At 37.0% G+C, this 18,002-nt stretch overlaps 1 protein-coding gene across 1 annotated transcript in view; it reads right to left on the bottom strand.

Annotated features, from left to right (window-relative positions):
• The window catches only part of MGAT4C (MGAT4 family member C), a 283,050-nt gene that overhangs the window by 55,543 nt on the left and 209,505 nt on the right, over window positions 1-18,002 (bottom strand). The window lies entirely within an intron of this gene.

An 18,002-nucleotide genomic window follows, 5' to 3' on the forward strand; every position in this document is an offset into this window, starting at 1 on the left:
TACTACAAAGCTACAGTAATCAAGACAGTATGGTACTGTCACAAAAACAGAAAGATAGATCAATGGAACAGGATAGAAAGCCCAGAGATAAACCCACGCACATATGGTCACCTTATCTTTGATAAAGGAGGCAAGAATATACAGTGGAGAAAAAATAGCCTTTTCAATAAGTGGTGCTGGGAAAACTGGACAGGTACATGTAAAAGTATGAAATTAGAACACTCTCTAACACCATACAAAAAATAAACTCAAAATGGATTAAAGACCTAAATGTAAGGCCAGACACTATCAAATTCTTAGAGGAAAACATAGGCAGAACACTCTATGACATAAATCTCAGCAAGATCCTTTTTGACCCACCTCCTAGAGAAATGGAAATAAAAACAAAAATAAACAAAGTGGACCTAATGAAACTTCAAAGCTTTTGCACAGCAAAGGAAACCATAAACAAGACCAAAAGACAGCCCTCAGAATGGGAGAAAATATTTGCAAATGAAGCAACTGACAAAGGATTAATCTCCAAAATTTACAACCAGCCCATACAGCTCAATATCAAAAAAACAAACAACCCAATCCAAAAATGGGCAGAAGACCTAAATAGACATTTCTCCAAAGAAGATATACAGATTGCCAACAAACACATGAAAGAATGCTCAACATCATTAATCATTAGAGAAATGCAAACCAAAACTACAATGAGATATCATCTCACACCAGTCAGAACGGCCATCATCAAAAAATCTAGAAACAATAAATGCTGGAGAGGGTGTGGAGAAAAGGAAACCCTCTTGCACTGTTGGTGGGAATGTAAATTGATACAGCCACTATGAAGAACAGTATGAAGGTTCCTTACAAACTAAAAATAGAACTACCAGATGACCCAGCAATCCCACTACTGGGCATATACCCTGAGAAAACCTTAATTCAAAAAGAGTCATGTACCACAATGTTCACTGCAGCTCTATTTACAATAGCCAGGACATGGAAGCAACCTAAGTGTCCATCGACAGATGAATGGATAAAGAGGATGTGGCACATATATACAATGGAATATTACTCAGCCATAAAAAGAAACGAAATTGAGTTATTTGTAGTGAGGTGGATGGACCTAGAGTCTGTCATACAGAGTGAAGTAAGTCAGAAAGAGAAAAACAAATACCGTACACTAACACATATATATGGAATCTAAGGGAAAAAAAAAGAAGGTCATGAAGAACCTAGTGGCAAGATGGGAATAAAGATGCAGACCTACTAGAGAATGGACTTGAGGATATGGGGAGGGGGAAGGGCAAGCTGGGACAAAGTGAGAGAGTTGCATGGACATATATACGCTACCAAATGTAAAATAGATAGCTAGTGGGAAACAGCCACATAGCACAGGGAGATCAGCTCGGTGCTTTGTGACCACCTGGAGGGGTGGGATAGGGAGGGTTGGACGGAGGGAGACGCCAAGAGGGAAGAGATATGGGAACATATGTATATGTATAACTGATTCACTTTGTTATAAAGCAGAAACTAACACACCACTGTAAAGCAATTACACTCCAATAAAGATGTTTAAAAAAAAAAAAGAGAATGGAATAATTCCATTTACATCAACATGGATGGACCTAGACATTATCATATTAAGTGAAGTAAGTCAGACAGAGAAAGACAAATATCCTATGATATCACTCATATGTGGAATGTAAAAAAAAAAAAAAAAGATACAAATGAACTTATTTACAAAACAGAAACAGACCACAGAATTCAAAAACAAACGTATGGTTACCAGAGGGGAAACGTGGTGGGGTGGGTCAGATAAATTAGGAGTTAGGAGTTTGGGATTAACATTTACATGCTACTATATATTTATAAAATAGATAATCAACAAGGACCTACTGCATAGCACAGGGAACTCTACTCAATATTCTGTAATAACCTATATGGGAAAAAAATCTAAAAAAGAATGGATATATGTTTATGTATAACTGAATCACATTGCTGTACACCTGAAACTAACACAACATTGTAAATCAACTGTACTCCAATATAAAATAAAAATTAAATTAAAAAAATAGAATGTCATTTACATTCCCTAAACCTTGAAAATTCTCTAAATTTGCTAATTTCATAGTAACGTATTTCTGAAACTATGTAAACTTTGTTCATATCCATGAATATTATTTGATGGCCTTTGTATAGATATAACCCACTGGTAATTCCCACATTCTACTCTTCTTTTATTCAAAACATCAGTTATCTGGATTTAGTTTTTAAACTTCCTCCCCTTCTTTCCTTAACATCTCTATCATTTACACTAATACATGGCTTTTTTTTAGGGTCACATTTTACAACATAACAGAATTCTTTTGTTTCTTGCTTATTGATTCCTTTTTCTTGTTTTTTAACCACTTCACAATAATTACATCTTCTTTAAAGACTAGTGGAACTTTTTTTAAAAGATAAGTTGAAGGGGGCTTCCCTGGTGGCGCAGTGGTTGGGAGTCCGCCTGCCGATGCAGGGGACGCGGGTTCGAGCCCCGGTCTGGGAGGATCCCATGTGCCGCGGAGCGGCTGGGCCCATGGGCCGTGGCTGCTGGGCCTGCGCGTCCGGAGCCTGTGTTCCACGGTGGGAGAGGCCACAGCAGTGAGAGGCCCGCGTACAGCAAAAAAAAAAAAAAAAGATAAGTTGAAGTATAAAAATCGGTGATTTGGCTGCGTGTATTCCCCTAGTGACTCCTTTTTGTGTATCATCTTAAAGCCTTTAAAATGTATGTAAAAAAATCACATGATGCGGACTTTCACAGTTTTTCAATTACTACTGAAAAACCAGGAACGTTAAATTCACAAATGCCAAAGAGTAATCATATTGTCAAGTTCAGGAGAAGGGCAGGGAGTTCATTGGTGAATCTGGGTTGGAGGAAAGGGGAATAACGTCTGTTCACTATTCTTTTGTGACACAATGGCACATAACAATGACATTGGGGAAAAGTTGTGGATTAAGGAAAACATTTTCTCACTGAAACTTTTGGAGCTCTCTTTTCCCAAGCATTCAGGCTCCAAGTAATGTTCCTGTTTGCACAGCAGCTACCCTTCTGGCTTTTCAGTATATCCCTAACTAAATGGTGTCTATTGTCTCTTCCAACCAATTAGATAAGTGAATCAGATAACTCTGCTGCCAAAATAATGTCTTAAATGCAGCTGCAGTCAGACCACTCTACACTTTGATCCCTTTATTGTTTTCTCATTGTGTTTGGTTAAATAAATTTCTTTGCCATATATTTTATTCACACCAAGCATCTTATGCGTCAGCCACAATGGACTACCTGCCGTTTTTCAAACACATTTCATATGAACTTTCAAGCTTCAGTGCTTTTGAACATATATTCCATCTTCCTAGAACAAAATCCTGATCAGATGTCACTTTTTTTAGAAGGTCCGTAACCTCTGCAGCAATGTTGGTCATCCTTTTCTTAAGACTTTAATTAGAGGATGAACTACATGTTACTGCAATCTTTCTGTGAATGTCTGTATCTTCCCAATGCTGTAAACTCAAGGAGAGAAATTATATTATGTCATCTTTGTGTTTGGAATATAATAGATATTGAATAATGGCTAAATGACTAATATAATGAATTTATATGACATTTTCCCACTAACTGGAGCTTTTCAGGGAAAATAACACAAGATTTCTCTAGCAGACAGAATTTTGAATTCTATGCACTGCTATTTGAGGAGGTATTTTTGATTTGGCAGTTCTTTCTGGACCTCATAATAATAGATTAGCATAGGTGTACTTAAATTTAAGGGCTTTTAAAATCTGATTTTAAGCTACATTGCCTCGCTTCTTTGCTTAGTCATTAAGTAAACCTTTCCTTAGATAGATATTTTTATAAGAGAAAAAAGGTTATAAATGAAAATCCACACTTAATTAACAATGGGTATTTTTTATATCTATACATTTTAGTTATTAATATGATGTTGGGGCCTAAATTATCTAGAAAATAATATTCCTTCAAATTAACTGACACATATAAATGCTATAATAAATCTGCTAGAAAGATAGTACAAAATAAAAAGGCTCATCAGAAAGATGACAGCTCTCTTTCGAATAGTTCTTTTGAGTAGTTTGTGTAAAGAGTATGAATGCCCCCAAAATCTATAAAAATATTTTGTATCATGACAAATAAAATATTCAAACTATTCTCATAACCTCTTTTAGCAAGAAAAATAAACTTAACAGTCTACTAATAGTGATAAATATTTTCCCCAGTAGTTTATGGCTTACAATTAAATTATACTTAAAAATTTACAGTGTTTTAAATTTGAAAATGCTTCAAATATATTACTGTCATGGATTCTTAAAACAGTCTTATAAAGTAAGCTCAACAGTTTTTGGTATTATCTTTATTTTTTATATTAGAAAACTGAGACCATGAGAGATTTGGTAACTTCCTCAAGGCAACATATACAACATGTCTTCTAGGTTTGAATTTAAATTAATCCATGATATATTATGGGGATAAAGGTCTCTCTGACATTTTTTACTTGGTCTGTCCATGATTTTAATAAAAAGGTAAGAGTTTATTCAACTCTAACATATATATCTAAATGTCTAATTTAACATTTTATTTATCTTTTAGATGTAAAAACCATATTCAATTTTCAAGTTTGCCCTCAAATTCTTCCCAATTCCAATTTCATTAGGGGACAGTCTTAAGTTTATACAAAGCATTTAGAGAGATATCCACATTTCTAGGAAAAGCATTGAATTTAAAGAATATAATATTTTACACAAACATTTCATTCAATTCGTATGCCAGAGCATTCCATTTTCCTGGAAGATCGAACATCTCCCCTCAATGTTCACACTAGTGCCTCCTTTGTGTTCTATTCATCCCTTTGTTCACATTTTTTCACCCCTTTGCTGATTTCTTCTGCCTTCAGAAGGAACCATAGTTCTACTGACCAGCTGGGCTAAAACCAGTGTTTCTAGTTTCCATTCCGCTGGTTGAAAACAGCTGTCTCCTCTGTTCTCTTCTGGCTGCAGACAGTCCCTACCCACCCGACCCCTCCCCTGGGGATTTATCCATTCTGGAAGGGCAGACATAGGATAGATCAAGCGCCAGTGTGATGTGGCCTGTATATCTGATAAAGGCTATTCTACCTAGACTGTGGTAGCCAGATACGTTCACTTTTCTGACACAAAACCAGTGTCAGAACACTGTGGTTCTGATTATCATGAACTAAAATGACAAAGATTCTGTCCTTTTGGTTCTTGCCTCTCTCACTTGACAAGCGCTATGTCTTAAGAGTACCAGAGCATCAACCTCTGAACAGGAGTCTAACACTTGTGGAGTAAGCCATCACTCTCACACCATCTACCTTATGATGCATATCAGCATACTGAAACGGATCAGAGAAGTGGGAGACAGCAGTCTTACTCAGAATGGAAACAGAAATAAAGCAGGAAGCAAGAGAGTGGACACAAAGCATTGTCTTTTGAAAACTTCTTTGTTCCCAATTTCCTAGAGGTAGAGAGGGAAACATGCAAATATGGCTATCAACTAAAACAAGACCTACAGCTTCAGTTTTTTCAAAGGAAGTAGAGATCTCTGGAGATGACAAACCTATCTGAGGCTCAAGGCTTCTATTCCTCTGTTTTTGATACACTGGCGGAGGCCTCTAGACAGATAGCCCTCTTTGAGGTTGTCATGTCACTCAAAGAATAAAGAATTGTTTTTCCCTAATAGTATTTTCCCAGAGGCGCCATATCTTTTTTTTTTTTTTTTTTTTTTTTTTGTGGTACGCGGGCCTCTCACTGTTGTGGCCTCTCCCGTTGCGGAGCACAGGCTCCGGACGCACAGTCTCAGCGGCCATGGCTCACGGGCCCAGCTGCTCCGCGGCATGTGGGATCTTCCCGGACCGGGGCACGAACCCGTGTCCCCTGCATCAGCAGGCGGACTCTCAACCACTGCGCCACCAGGGAAACCCTGTTTTGTTTTTTTTTAAATGAATAAAAATTATTTAGGTAAAGTTCAGGAAACTTTCACAATTGTCTTATAAATTTTTAGGAAACATATATGGCTTATTAAAGTTTCAAAATGATCTATAATAGTTGTTTAACTCCTCACGTAAAATGTCTATTATAGCTTTTGTTACGATTGGCTATTTAATCATATCAGAATACAAAATTTACCAGTCTAGAGAGTCCATTAAATTGGAAATAATTTGTTCAAATAATTTAAGACATCACTTTTAACTATGAAATTGTATTCTAAGAATTATAATTTTATCAAGTCTCAAATTGACCTATTATCTAAAAACACTTAATTCATAGCCAGTAAAGCAAAAGAAAGAAGATGCAAAATGATAGAAACATTTCTTCCTCAGATTCTGGATCTTCAGAAAATTCATGTGAAGAATTCAGTCCAATAGGGGACTCCTTTGAGGAAATGACTGTAGGTAGTGAATTCTGGGTTTGAGCAAGGCTGACAAGGAAATGTCTTAGTGGACAAACTTTTACCAGTGCTGGTGGGGCATGGGGCTGGCCAGCAAAATCCCCCTGTAGAAAGTAATCGGAGGTGGAAGGCAGTCTTCATATACTTCCTGGAGGAAGGTTGTGGGGAGGAAGGAGGACCTCCTCTCATCAGTTTCCCCCGTTGTTCATTCCTGCTATGGGCCTCCAACTTTGTGATGGTGTAGAGCAAGAGAGCTTGGGCCAGGTGCTTTGCTTTCAAGTAAAAGAGGTACATAGTGAAAATGCAAATTGCCAAAAGCATCTTTAGTATGCTAAAGTTCCACTGGACTTCATTTTTAAGGATACTGGATTGTCTGTTCCACGGGCAGAAGGCACGTAATAGATTATGAGTCCTGCTAGTCCAGGTTGATGATCAGAGACGAAAGCAGGAGTGAACTTTCTTGCCATACAGAGTAAGAGCAGGAGCAGAAGTGGAAGTGCTAGCTGGTCAACAGTGGACATGGATCCTAGACCCACAAGTCCTCTCAGCTAATGTCCCTTACTAGCAACTCAGAGGATTCCCTGGTCCTTTGGGCCTCCGCCAAACACCAAAATTGGATTGCTTCTCTAAAATTTCAAATTTAACATCCACTTCAGTTAATTTTGGTCTACTCTGTGTGTTCTTTGAAGTCACTGGTATTTCTCAGACCAGCCTGTGCTATTGTCCACATATCATATATTTTTTTATAAGGGGCAACAATGCAGATTTTTTATTTTTTAATTGTCTTTTTGTTTTTTTATTTTTTAATTTTTGGGGGCTGAATGTGTCAAGTTTAATAACTTAAGTAAACTAATGTATCTTAAATTCTTTTTTTTAATGTACCCTTTATTTTTTTATTTTCTCAACATCTTTATTGAAGTATAATTGCTTTACAATGGTGTGTTACTTTCTGCTTTATAACAAAGTGAATTAGCTATACATATACATATATCCCCATATCTCTTCCCTCTTGTGTCTCCCTCCCACCCTCCCTATCCCACCCCTCTAGGTGGTCTGAAAGCACTGAGCTGATCTCCCTGTGCTATGCGGCTGCTTCCCACTAGCTATCTATTTTACATTTGGTAGTGTATCTATGTCTATGCCACTCTCTCACTTTGTCCCAGCTCACCCTTCCCCCTCCCCATGTCCTCAAGTCCATTCTCTACGTCTGCATCTTTATTCCTGTCCTGCCCCTAGGTTCTTAAGAACCATCTTTTTTTTTAGATTCCATATATATGTGTTAGCATACGGTATTTGTTTTTCTCTTTCTGACTTCCTTCACTCTGTATGACAGACTCTAGGTCCATCTACCTCACTATAATTGTCCTTTTATTGAAGTATAGTTGATTTACAATATTATATTAGTTTCAGGTGTACAACATAGTGATCCAATATTTTTACGGAGTATACTCCATTTAAAGTTATTATAAAATATTGGCTATATTCTCTGTGCTGAACAATATACACTTGTAGCTTATTTATTTTATGGCTAGGAGTTTGTATCTCTTAATTCCCTACCCCTATTTTGCCCCTTCTCACTTCCCTCTCCCCAGTGGCAACCACTAGTTTGTTTTCTGTATCTATGAGTCTGTTTCTGTTGTGTTATAGTCACGGTTTGTTTTATTACAACGCAGATTTTTAAGAAACAAATTATTCTTTGTTCTTTTCTTTAAGTTTTAGTTTGATTTTTTGGTAGGTATTCTACTCTTCGGGGTTATGGTTCCTATTTCTGTCTGCTTTGCAACATCATTATTCCTCTCTCTAAGCCATTCTTTCCCACTACAGTTAGTTTACCGGGGAAGTCATTTCTGTTGTTGTGTGTTAGTTAATTAGTTTGTTTTTTTCATTTATTGATATGGTTCAATCATTAATGTAAATTTCTGATGAAGCTTTTGAACCTCACTTTCAATCTCTGCATTTTCTGATTCCAAGGATTCGTTCTTGTTTTGCAGAGCTGTGACATAAATCATAATTATTTCTTTTATCTCCTCCAGTTTATATATATATATACACACACACACATATAAATTTATACACACACACACTCCCAGGAAAAGTCTGCTCCTTCTTCTGTCTGTTTGGCCTGAGCCAATCTAATGTGTAGTTGAGCTGGGTATCTGGGATTTGTGGATTATTGAGGTATTCTTTTTACTATTTTAGCTTTCCATGCCTCTGACAATCTCTCTCCAGTTTGCTACCCTGCCCCCAATCAGTTATAGCAGTACAGTGGATGAAAGGCCTGTAGGCCTTGAGTGAGCTTTCTTAGCTCTCCTTCCTTGCCCCAATCTTAGTTAGGCCATGGCCCTGCAGTTGGTGAAGCTCCTCTGTGGTCAATGCTACAGAACTGATTTTTGATGGAGATGCTTTGGAATTCTAATTCATTTCTCCAAGCCACCTGTGACCATTAATAGTTTGTTAAAAATTGTGCTAGTTCCTCCTCATTTTTGTCTAATGCAGACAGTTTCCTTCTGCTGCAGTACCCTTAGGGATGAAAAAAATCATGAGATTCTTCTGCTCTGGGAAAGGCCCTTCCTTTTCTGGAATTTGGTCATTTAATTTTGTATCTTCAGTTCTCTGAGGAGTTAAAAACATATGACTTTTTAGCTTATCTGGCTTATCCTCAAGTATTCTTTTAATAAGCAACTCCTCATAAAGTCTTTTTCTTGATTAGGACAACTCTACCTACAAAAATATTGATTCAAATCAAAGATGAGATAATATCGATTTACTTCTCAAATATTTAAACCACCATCAATGCTGATCCTTCCACAAGTGACTGGGTCAATAACAGCACTCCAAATTATTAAATAATCAGAGCATATGTATGAGTCTTAGATTTTACTTAGTCTATTTAACTAAAACCTAATACCTGTAAAGTGGAAAAGTCTCCAATCTTAATATTCCACATATAATATAGCACCGAGGGGAAAGTGAACAGTGTAAGCTATGGGAGGGTGAGTAAACAGATGAATCTATACCATATTCTCATTCCTAACTGATGTCTACTCTATTTTTCCAGTCCTTGAGGCCACTTAGAGTTCAACTTCATCTTACAATCAATATCCAATTCATCAGGAAATCCTGCTGGTCCCCATCTTTAATATTTATCCATAATATAACCATGACTCACTAAAACTACTGCTATCACCTTGGTTCAAGTTACTATGATTTCTTACCCAGATTTAACTAATATGGTTTTAACTCATCTCCATTCTTCCACTCTTGCAACCTTGCCTCCTTGCCCACCCCCAACCTACCCTAACTAGACTAACTAGAGGAACCTTATTAAAATAAAAATCAGATAACCTCATTTCTCTACACAAACCTTACACTATCTCCTCATTTCTTTTGAAATGAATGCCAGTTACAATGATCTAAAAAGGTCCTCATTGGTTTCCTATTCCTGCCCTCTTCTTTCAGCAACAGCCATACTGCCTTCCTTGTTCTTTGCACACGCTGTGAGCCTCCTGATGTAGGGGGAATTCGCACTCGATGTTCCAATTTTCTTTTTAAAATCTCTCCCCCTAAATATTCCCATAGGTCTAACACTTACCCTCCTTCAAGTCACTGTTCAGACATAGCCTTCTCAATGAGGTCTATCCTAACCATTAAACTCCAAGTTTCTTCCTCCAAACAGGCATTCTAAAACCCCTCACCTTGTCCTATATTTTAAAAATATTCTATAGCATTTATGACCTTCTAATATACTATATAACTTCCTTGTTTATTTTTTATTATATGTCCTCTCAGACTAGATTGCAAACTTTACAAGAACAGAATTTCTTCTCTGATAGTTTGAAAGTATTTGATAAATAATAGATATAGTAAATATATGTTGAAAGAATGAATCTAAATGAGGGAAAAAGCTAGCCAACCAGTCTATTTCTTGTGTGTAGGTTCAATCAAAATATTTACCAACAGATATTTTTTCCCCAAATTTAAACTTTAGTTTAAGTTGATGGTTTTTAGTTAAAATTCCCTTAATAATATTTATTTGTAAAAATAGCAATATAGTTTTTAAAGGTTATAGTGCCCTCTCTATAACCTTTATATAGAGAGGTCTATATATATAGACTGTCTTCTATAGTCCTACAGGAAACCAGGGCTCAGAAGGAAGACCTCACAAGACAGAAGAGGTTTAATCAGAAAAATATAGGATCGAGTAGCACTATTTTTTTCCTCAGAAGAGGAGATTCATGTCACTCCAGTGACGTGAATAGGTGCAACTCTTTGACTGACAAGAATAGCAATTGTATATTGATATCTAGTCAAATCCTGGCATGGAGATGGTACTTGATAAATATCTTCTCAAATGAATGGGATTAGGAGGGATTCACTCAAGGCAATAAAAGAGCACAGATACAACCTTATTGTCTCATAATTGTAAAGGACCCAAGAGACTATCTATCCTATTACCCCATTTAAGAATTTTGCCTAAGTATAACCAACAACAAGGAAAAGGTGAGGGAATCATAGCTAACTTGCTGAGAGGTCAGGTAGCTGTTTCAAATGCTAGACTACAAAAGCAAAAGGAAAAGGTTAAACCCTGACTAAAGAGTGGTACATTCAGCAGTCTCCTCTTGAAAATATCTAAGGATACACAATGGTCATCTTTAGATATCACTATATAGCATGGTCTTGTCTGATGGGAGGACGGGGTTTGAAATGGGGATTAGAATATAAAGGCAGCAAGAAAAATGAAATTTCCCTAGAAAATTTACCCTGAAAAAATATTCCTATTTACTCATATGTTACATATATATTGTATGTTACAATAACATGCATGGGAAATGGACAATGTACATATGCAAAACATGTAAAGATATATACATATATAATATGTGCTATAATTACAATCATACTTTTGTATCTTTAAACACTAGAAATGTTTAAACATTGAGAATAAAGTGAAATAGTGATTAGTGAGGGCAGGTTCTCCCTTTGGGCGTGTGTTCATTGAATGAAATGGCTAAGCCATTAGCTGGTTTGCACGCACACTCTCTCTCTCTCCTTCTCTCCTCCCCCTTTCTTTCTCTCCATTTTCCTTTTTAAATTTCTAGTTGATCTACCCCTTTCCCACAGTTCTTCCTGCTGTGCTGTCAGTTCTGTTACACTGGGTGGGCATAGCTAAGGCCCTCCATGCCTTGAACCTTAGATAAGGCTTCTCCTCTAACCTTCCAGATACGTCTTTACCAGGAGTGACTCGCAGTGCCAATACCATGCCACTGTTTGAGTCCTGTTTTGTCAGATGCTATTGACAAGGCATATCTTCTTTATCAGAGTGTGACCTGCATTTCTCCTCTCTCTACTCTCTAATCTTTTTATCCGCATTTTTTTTTGTCCTTTTGCCACCTGCTATATTTAAGTATTCTGGTTTTAACTAAAGTGACTGCTTTGTCTTGTTCAACCCTACTCCTTTCCTTTGGCTGGGAAAGAAGTTTTACTCACTGCTATGGGTAATTCATTTGGGTTAATTTACCCCCTAGTAACTGACTCAGGCTTTTATCACACATTCATGTTTTGTTTGTTTTTTTAAGTTTCCTTTATATTTTTTGCTTTTTATTTTACTTTGATTACCAGGGGAAATAGGCAACATATATTTGCCTGATCAAATAGAACATTTAAAAATATTTGGAAATATATGAACCGTTATTAAAGCAGCAGCAGAAAGAGCTTAAAGATGATCCCATCTGACTATGCCTCAATCTGTTTATAAAAACCGGTCAGTGAATACACATATGCACACACGCTTCAAATGTACCATGCATTCAATCGGAATCAAGACATTGCAACCAGAGTTCATGTTACTGCTGTAATAATGGCAGATGGTCGTAGTTGTATATTCTACTCAAAATTAGTAGGTATGGAGAAAAAGAGACGTTTATTAACTGGAGGGAGGACATATTCAAATAAATACGTTGCCCCATAAAGTGCCCCAGTGCGAGTATGATTTAAAACATAATTATGGTTTTCCATTACTGTAAAAATTTTTGGGTAACAAAATTAAAGTGTTAATTTTTAGAATAGGCTCATGCTCTCAGCATGGAAATATCTGTGTATTTTTAAAATAAATTACATATGAAATAAAGCTGTAAATTGTGTAGATATATTCTAGGCATTCAACTTAAGGTAAATAAAAAAATTAAAAGTAAATGACATTTAGTTGATGTAAATAGAAATCACTATTGTCTCTCTGTTATTCAAGGGAACGTGGACAGAAGGAGTGTGTTTTGTAATGCAAGATAGTTGTTTTAGTATGCCACATTGGGGAAAATATATGTGGTTATTGTTGGTAAGAAAGCAATAATAGTGAAATATGAATAAAAAATTTTTTGAAAAGTTCCTAGATAATGGATTATGTTCCAAAAAACACATCCTAGTAACCTATAGATGTTAAAGAACAATATGTAATGAAATGCTTTTCATTGCCATTGATTTGTCGCCATGGTGACTTTTCAGGACCATGGGAAGGCAACATAGTCAAAGTGATTTAAATATGAGAGTCTGTGATCCAAACCAGAGATAAGTGGTCATTGGACAGAAATCAGGGGCCTCATTTTAATCTCCCAACATTCTATTTATCATAGCATTACATTTATTTTGATAGCTCTGTTTTTTGTCCACATAAATTTACAAATTCACCATGAATCCAGCTTTATGTAATATTCAAGAGAATAGTGTTCATTTAGCACAACTGATAACATTAGGGAACAAGGCCTGTTACAGCTCCTGGAGCACAGAATTTGTAATATCTGTTACAGGAATTGAATGAAATCTGGGGTGGCATCTCAGTGACATTTTGCACTATTGCTATGAATATAGCTTTTACATTGAGGCCTTGCTCAATTGTTCAGTTACAGAAAGGGCCAGAGAGATCATGCTGATTTCCAAAAGGAAAAAGAAAAAAAAAAAGGGATCTACACAGACAAGGCCAACTATCTTGAAATACCTCCTGTTGCCCTAAAACATAACATCACTGAGTGTGAGAGGCTATAGGCTCTGTCTCATGGGGCGTGGTAAAGAAGGTTAGACAACTGAGATGCTTGCTTAAAATCTTCATTTAAAAAAAAAAATTCTATATTGTGAAGGCTCCATGTCTCTAGAGAATGGAGACATTATATAGCTCATTACAGTTTATGCAGTATGCTGTCTAGGGACTCCATGCCCAGTTGGAGCTCTTAGTAGCAGAATCCTTTGCAGGCATTTTTTGGCAGAGAAAGTATTTCTGTTTAGATATGCTGTGAGTCATGTATAGATGGTTTATGAGAACCCTCTTTCAGAGGTGTCACGAAGTGGGCCACAGCACACAATGATAAAAAGAGCACTGGATGAGAACCAGAAAACGGTATTTCTAATTCTGGCAATGCCATTAAACCAGCCATGCAAACTTAGGCCGGCCTCAGTTTCCTCATCTGCAAAATGAGGACTTTGGACTAAACCATCTCTTAAGGTCTTTTCATCTGTGAAATCCTATGATTCTTTTCAGCATTATTATGTGTCTTTATTTTCCCAGTGGGATGATTCCTTTGACCAACTGGAAATAAAAGTAAAAGTTTATACTGAAAAAGGGAATTGGTAGGCAACAACTCATTTGTCTTACTATATTTCTTCAGAGACATTCTGGAGCATGTGTTTCTGTCAAATACGAGGTTTTCTTAAGAGAGATTTCATACTAACGCATATTAACCATAGTTTAAGCATTTTCTGAAAAAAAGAGAAAAAACCCCAGCACAGTCGTAAATGGTAAATTGTAAGTTTCACTACAAAATTATCAAAAGGCAAGTTTAAAATAAGGATCAAACTATTACAAATGATATGAAATATATTTGAAATTCTTCTCCTTCCATAAAATACCCTTTTGGGGGGGTTGTTCATTATAAAAAATCAATGGTGTGGGAAAAACTGGGAGGGTGTTTACAAACCCAAAGTTAATTTGAATCTTTCAATAGCAAAATAATTCTAATATGTTTTATTGACTTTACTCTCTTTGTTTTTTCTTATTTGTTTGTTTTTTGCATTCTAATCTTCTATAGACTGAATGTTTGTATCCCCTCAAAATTCGTATGTTGAAACCTAACTCCCAATGTGATGATATTTGGAGGTGGGGCCTTTGGGAGATGATTGGGTACTGAGAATGGAGCCCTCATGGATGGGATTAGTGCCCTTAAAAAGATACTGCCAGGGAGCTCCCTGGCTCCTTCTGCCACGTGAGAACAGCGAGAAGATGGACTTCTGTGAACCAGGAAGCAGGCTTTCATGGGTCACCAAATATGCTGGCACTTTGATCTTGAATTCCCAGCCTCCAGAACTGTGAGTAATAAATGTTTGTTGCTTAAGCCACTCAGTCTATAGTATCTTGTTATAGCAGTCTAAACTGGGACAGAAATTGATACCTAGAAGTAGGGGTGCTGCAGTAACAAAGACCTAAAAATACGGAAGTGACTTTGGAACTGTGTAATAGGCAGAGCCTGAAAGAGTTTTGAGGTGCGTGTTAGGGAAAAAAAGCCTACACTGCTGTGAATAGACCTTTACAGGTGATTCTGGTGAGGCCTCAGAAAGAAAAGTGGGGAGCTCAAGTGAAAGCCTCAGTCTTCTTAGAGACTAGCAAAGTACTTGTGAATAGAATGTTGATGGAAATGTGGACAGTAAAGGCCATTTTGATGAGGTCTCAGATGGAAATGAGAAACATATATTGGACACTGGAGGAAAGGCAATCCTTGTTATAAAGTGGCAAAGAACTTGGCTGAATTGTGTTTGTTTCCTAATGTTTTGTGGAAGGTAAAACTTGTGAGTAATAACATTGGATATTCAGCTGAGGAAATTTCTAAGCAAAATGTTGAAGGAGTAGACTGGTTCCTCCTGACTACCTGTAGTAAATTGTGAGGAGAAAGAATGACTTAAAGATCCAATTGTTGATATAAAAGGAAGCAGAACTTAAAGATTTGGTAAATTCAAAGAACTCCATTTCTTCGATGTCAGTTACTGGACCTCTATTATGTTCCTTTGGTGGTGTCATGGTTCCCTGATTTCGTGATCTCTGCAGCCTTGTGTATGTGTCTGCGCATTTAAGGAAGCAGTCACTTCTTCCAGACTTTGTGGACTGACTTTGGTAAGAAAAGACTTCACCTGTGGATGGGGACACACTGGAGTGTGCTGTGAACCTGGGTCTAGTGGTGTGGCATGCCAAGTGCAGGGATATGTGGCAGCTCTCGGTCTGGGGCGGGGGGGATAGGATGTCTCCTTGGCTCAAGCGGTTGGAGCCCATGACATCACAACTGCATGATCCTTGGTGGTGAGAGCTGTGGGGGGGAAGGGGGTCCTCAGTGGCTGTGCACCTGTATGCTGCTGGCTCTGACTCCTGTCACCAGCCTGCACTACTGTACTTGAGCCTGCAGCTCGCCCCTGCAGCCACACAAGTGCATGCCTGGCAGACAGCCCAGGCACCAGCAACTCTTCATGTACGCACATTGGCCACAGTCAGGGTCACCATGCATGGACCTGCAACCAACCCCTGCCACCATGCAGGCACCTGCAGCTAAGCATGTGCATACCGTTGGCTCCAGCACCAATGCCACCTTGCCACTGAACCAAGAGGTACCACTGAGGACCCCGCGGCCTTTGCAGTCACTTCTTCTAGACTTTATGGATCCCAGTATATCGTCTGTAACTAATAATAAATTAGTCTCTTCTTCATCTGAATTATTGCTTATATTTCTTTGTCTTCTCTGACTTAAAGCCTTAAAATTAAAACAGAATATTAGTAGCTATTGTGGGTAACTTCGTCTTATTCCTAATTTTATTGAGGGACTATTTAGATTTTTGTCATTTCACGTAGTGTTTGCTGATGATATCTAATGAAAAATCTTGATTATGTCAAAAGAAATTTAGTACTAACATATATAAACCACAGCTTAGGCATCTTCAGGAAAAAGAGAAAAAAATGTTATAAATGTTAAATTGTAAGATTCAGTACACAATTCTCAGAGAGCCTAACATAAGTATCAGATTATTTAAAGTGATGTGAAATATACTGACTCTTCCTTTTTTATTTATAGTCTGAGGAATTGCTGAAAAAATTCCTGAAATACTTTTTGTTGTTTTATTGCATTTTCATCCAAAGAGGTATAATCTAGCATCTCTATATTTGCAATACATTAAGTTTTATTTGTAGCCAGCTTCTTGTGTATGTTCCATAGGCACAACACAATAACATATAGACACAGTTGTGGATTTAAACTACATGTAGGATCAATCAAACATGGTATGTGCATTTGTCTGTATTAGATTGAACTTTTTCTTTTCGAATTAAAATCTTTGATGTCCTTCCTCCCCCTATCCCCACCAGGTCATTAGATTGTCAATTTTCTCAGAAAAATGTTTTTAAAATCCAATTTCTAAGGAAGATGTTTGTCGATTTAACATTTATTTTCTTCTGTGCATTCCCAGAGTACTTTGGTTTACACATTTCTTGTCCTACTGATCATCTTGGTGGGTTGCACCATTTATCATTAAAATTATTCATCTTTTTACTGTTTAAGTTGTGGGAATTTTTTGTAGTTGATTTACAAGTTGTGGTCTTTAAATGCCATCATATCTAATTAAAACTTGTTACCACTTATATGCCTATCACTTAATTTTAAATTACTTTTTGCTATTTCACTTTAGGTATGTTTCTCCTTAGCAAATTTTACTGTTTTTATTTATTTATTCAAAATTGAGAGCCTTTATTATTGAATATCATATTAATCAACCCATTCCTTTTCATAAGTGACATATTTAATCTCATTTCTTTGATAATGTACCCTTTATCTCATATTTAAAATGCACTATGAATTTACTGTTTTTTTCTTTCTTAGGAAAATCTTGTATGGTTTATCAAGTTTTCTAAAGTTTTATTTATCTTTAAAAATATTACTGGGCTTCCCTGGTAGCGCAGTGGTTAAAAATCCACCTGCCAATGCAGGGGACACGGGTTCGAGCCCTGGTCCGGGAAGATCCCACAAGCCACAGAGCAGCTAAGCCCGTGCGCCACAACTACTGAGCCTGGGTGCCACAACTACTGAAGACCGCGCCTAGAGCCCCTGCTCCACAACAAGAGAAGCCACCACAGGGAGAAGCCAGTGCTCCACAATAACGAGTAGCCCGCGCTGGCCGCAACTAGAGAAAGCCCATGTGCAGCAACAAAAACCCAATGCTGCCAAAAATAAATAAATTTAAAAAAATATTACTGTTCACAGCCACAATATTATCAACTATTTGGGATTGACCAACATTTTGAATATATTCACTGATCATCACTATTTCTCATACACATTATTTTCCACCTTGAAATGTTTTTTCTTATTTAATTTTTATTTGAGTAGAGCAGATCTTCAACTAATTATCACATAGAAGATTCATGAATCATGTGTACTATCTGAATTATTGAACGTTATATTGTGCTCACTCGTGCCCATAAATACAAATGATGTATTGGTTGAGCGTAGGTTCTAGTTTTCTAGTACTTTCTTCTCAAATGTCT

This window comes from Orcinus orca, chromosome 11, assembly GCF_937001465.1.
Source record: "Orcinus orca chromosome 11, mOrcOrc1.1, whole genome shotgun sequence".
Taxonomy (NCBI): domain Eukaryota; kingdom Metazoa; phylum Chordata; class Mammalia; order Artiodactyla; family Delphinidae; genus Orcinus; species Orcinus orca.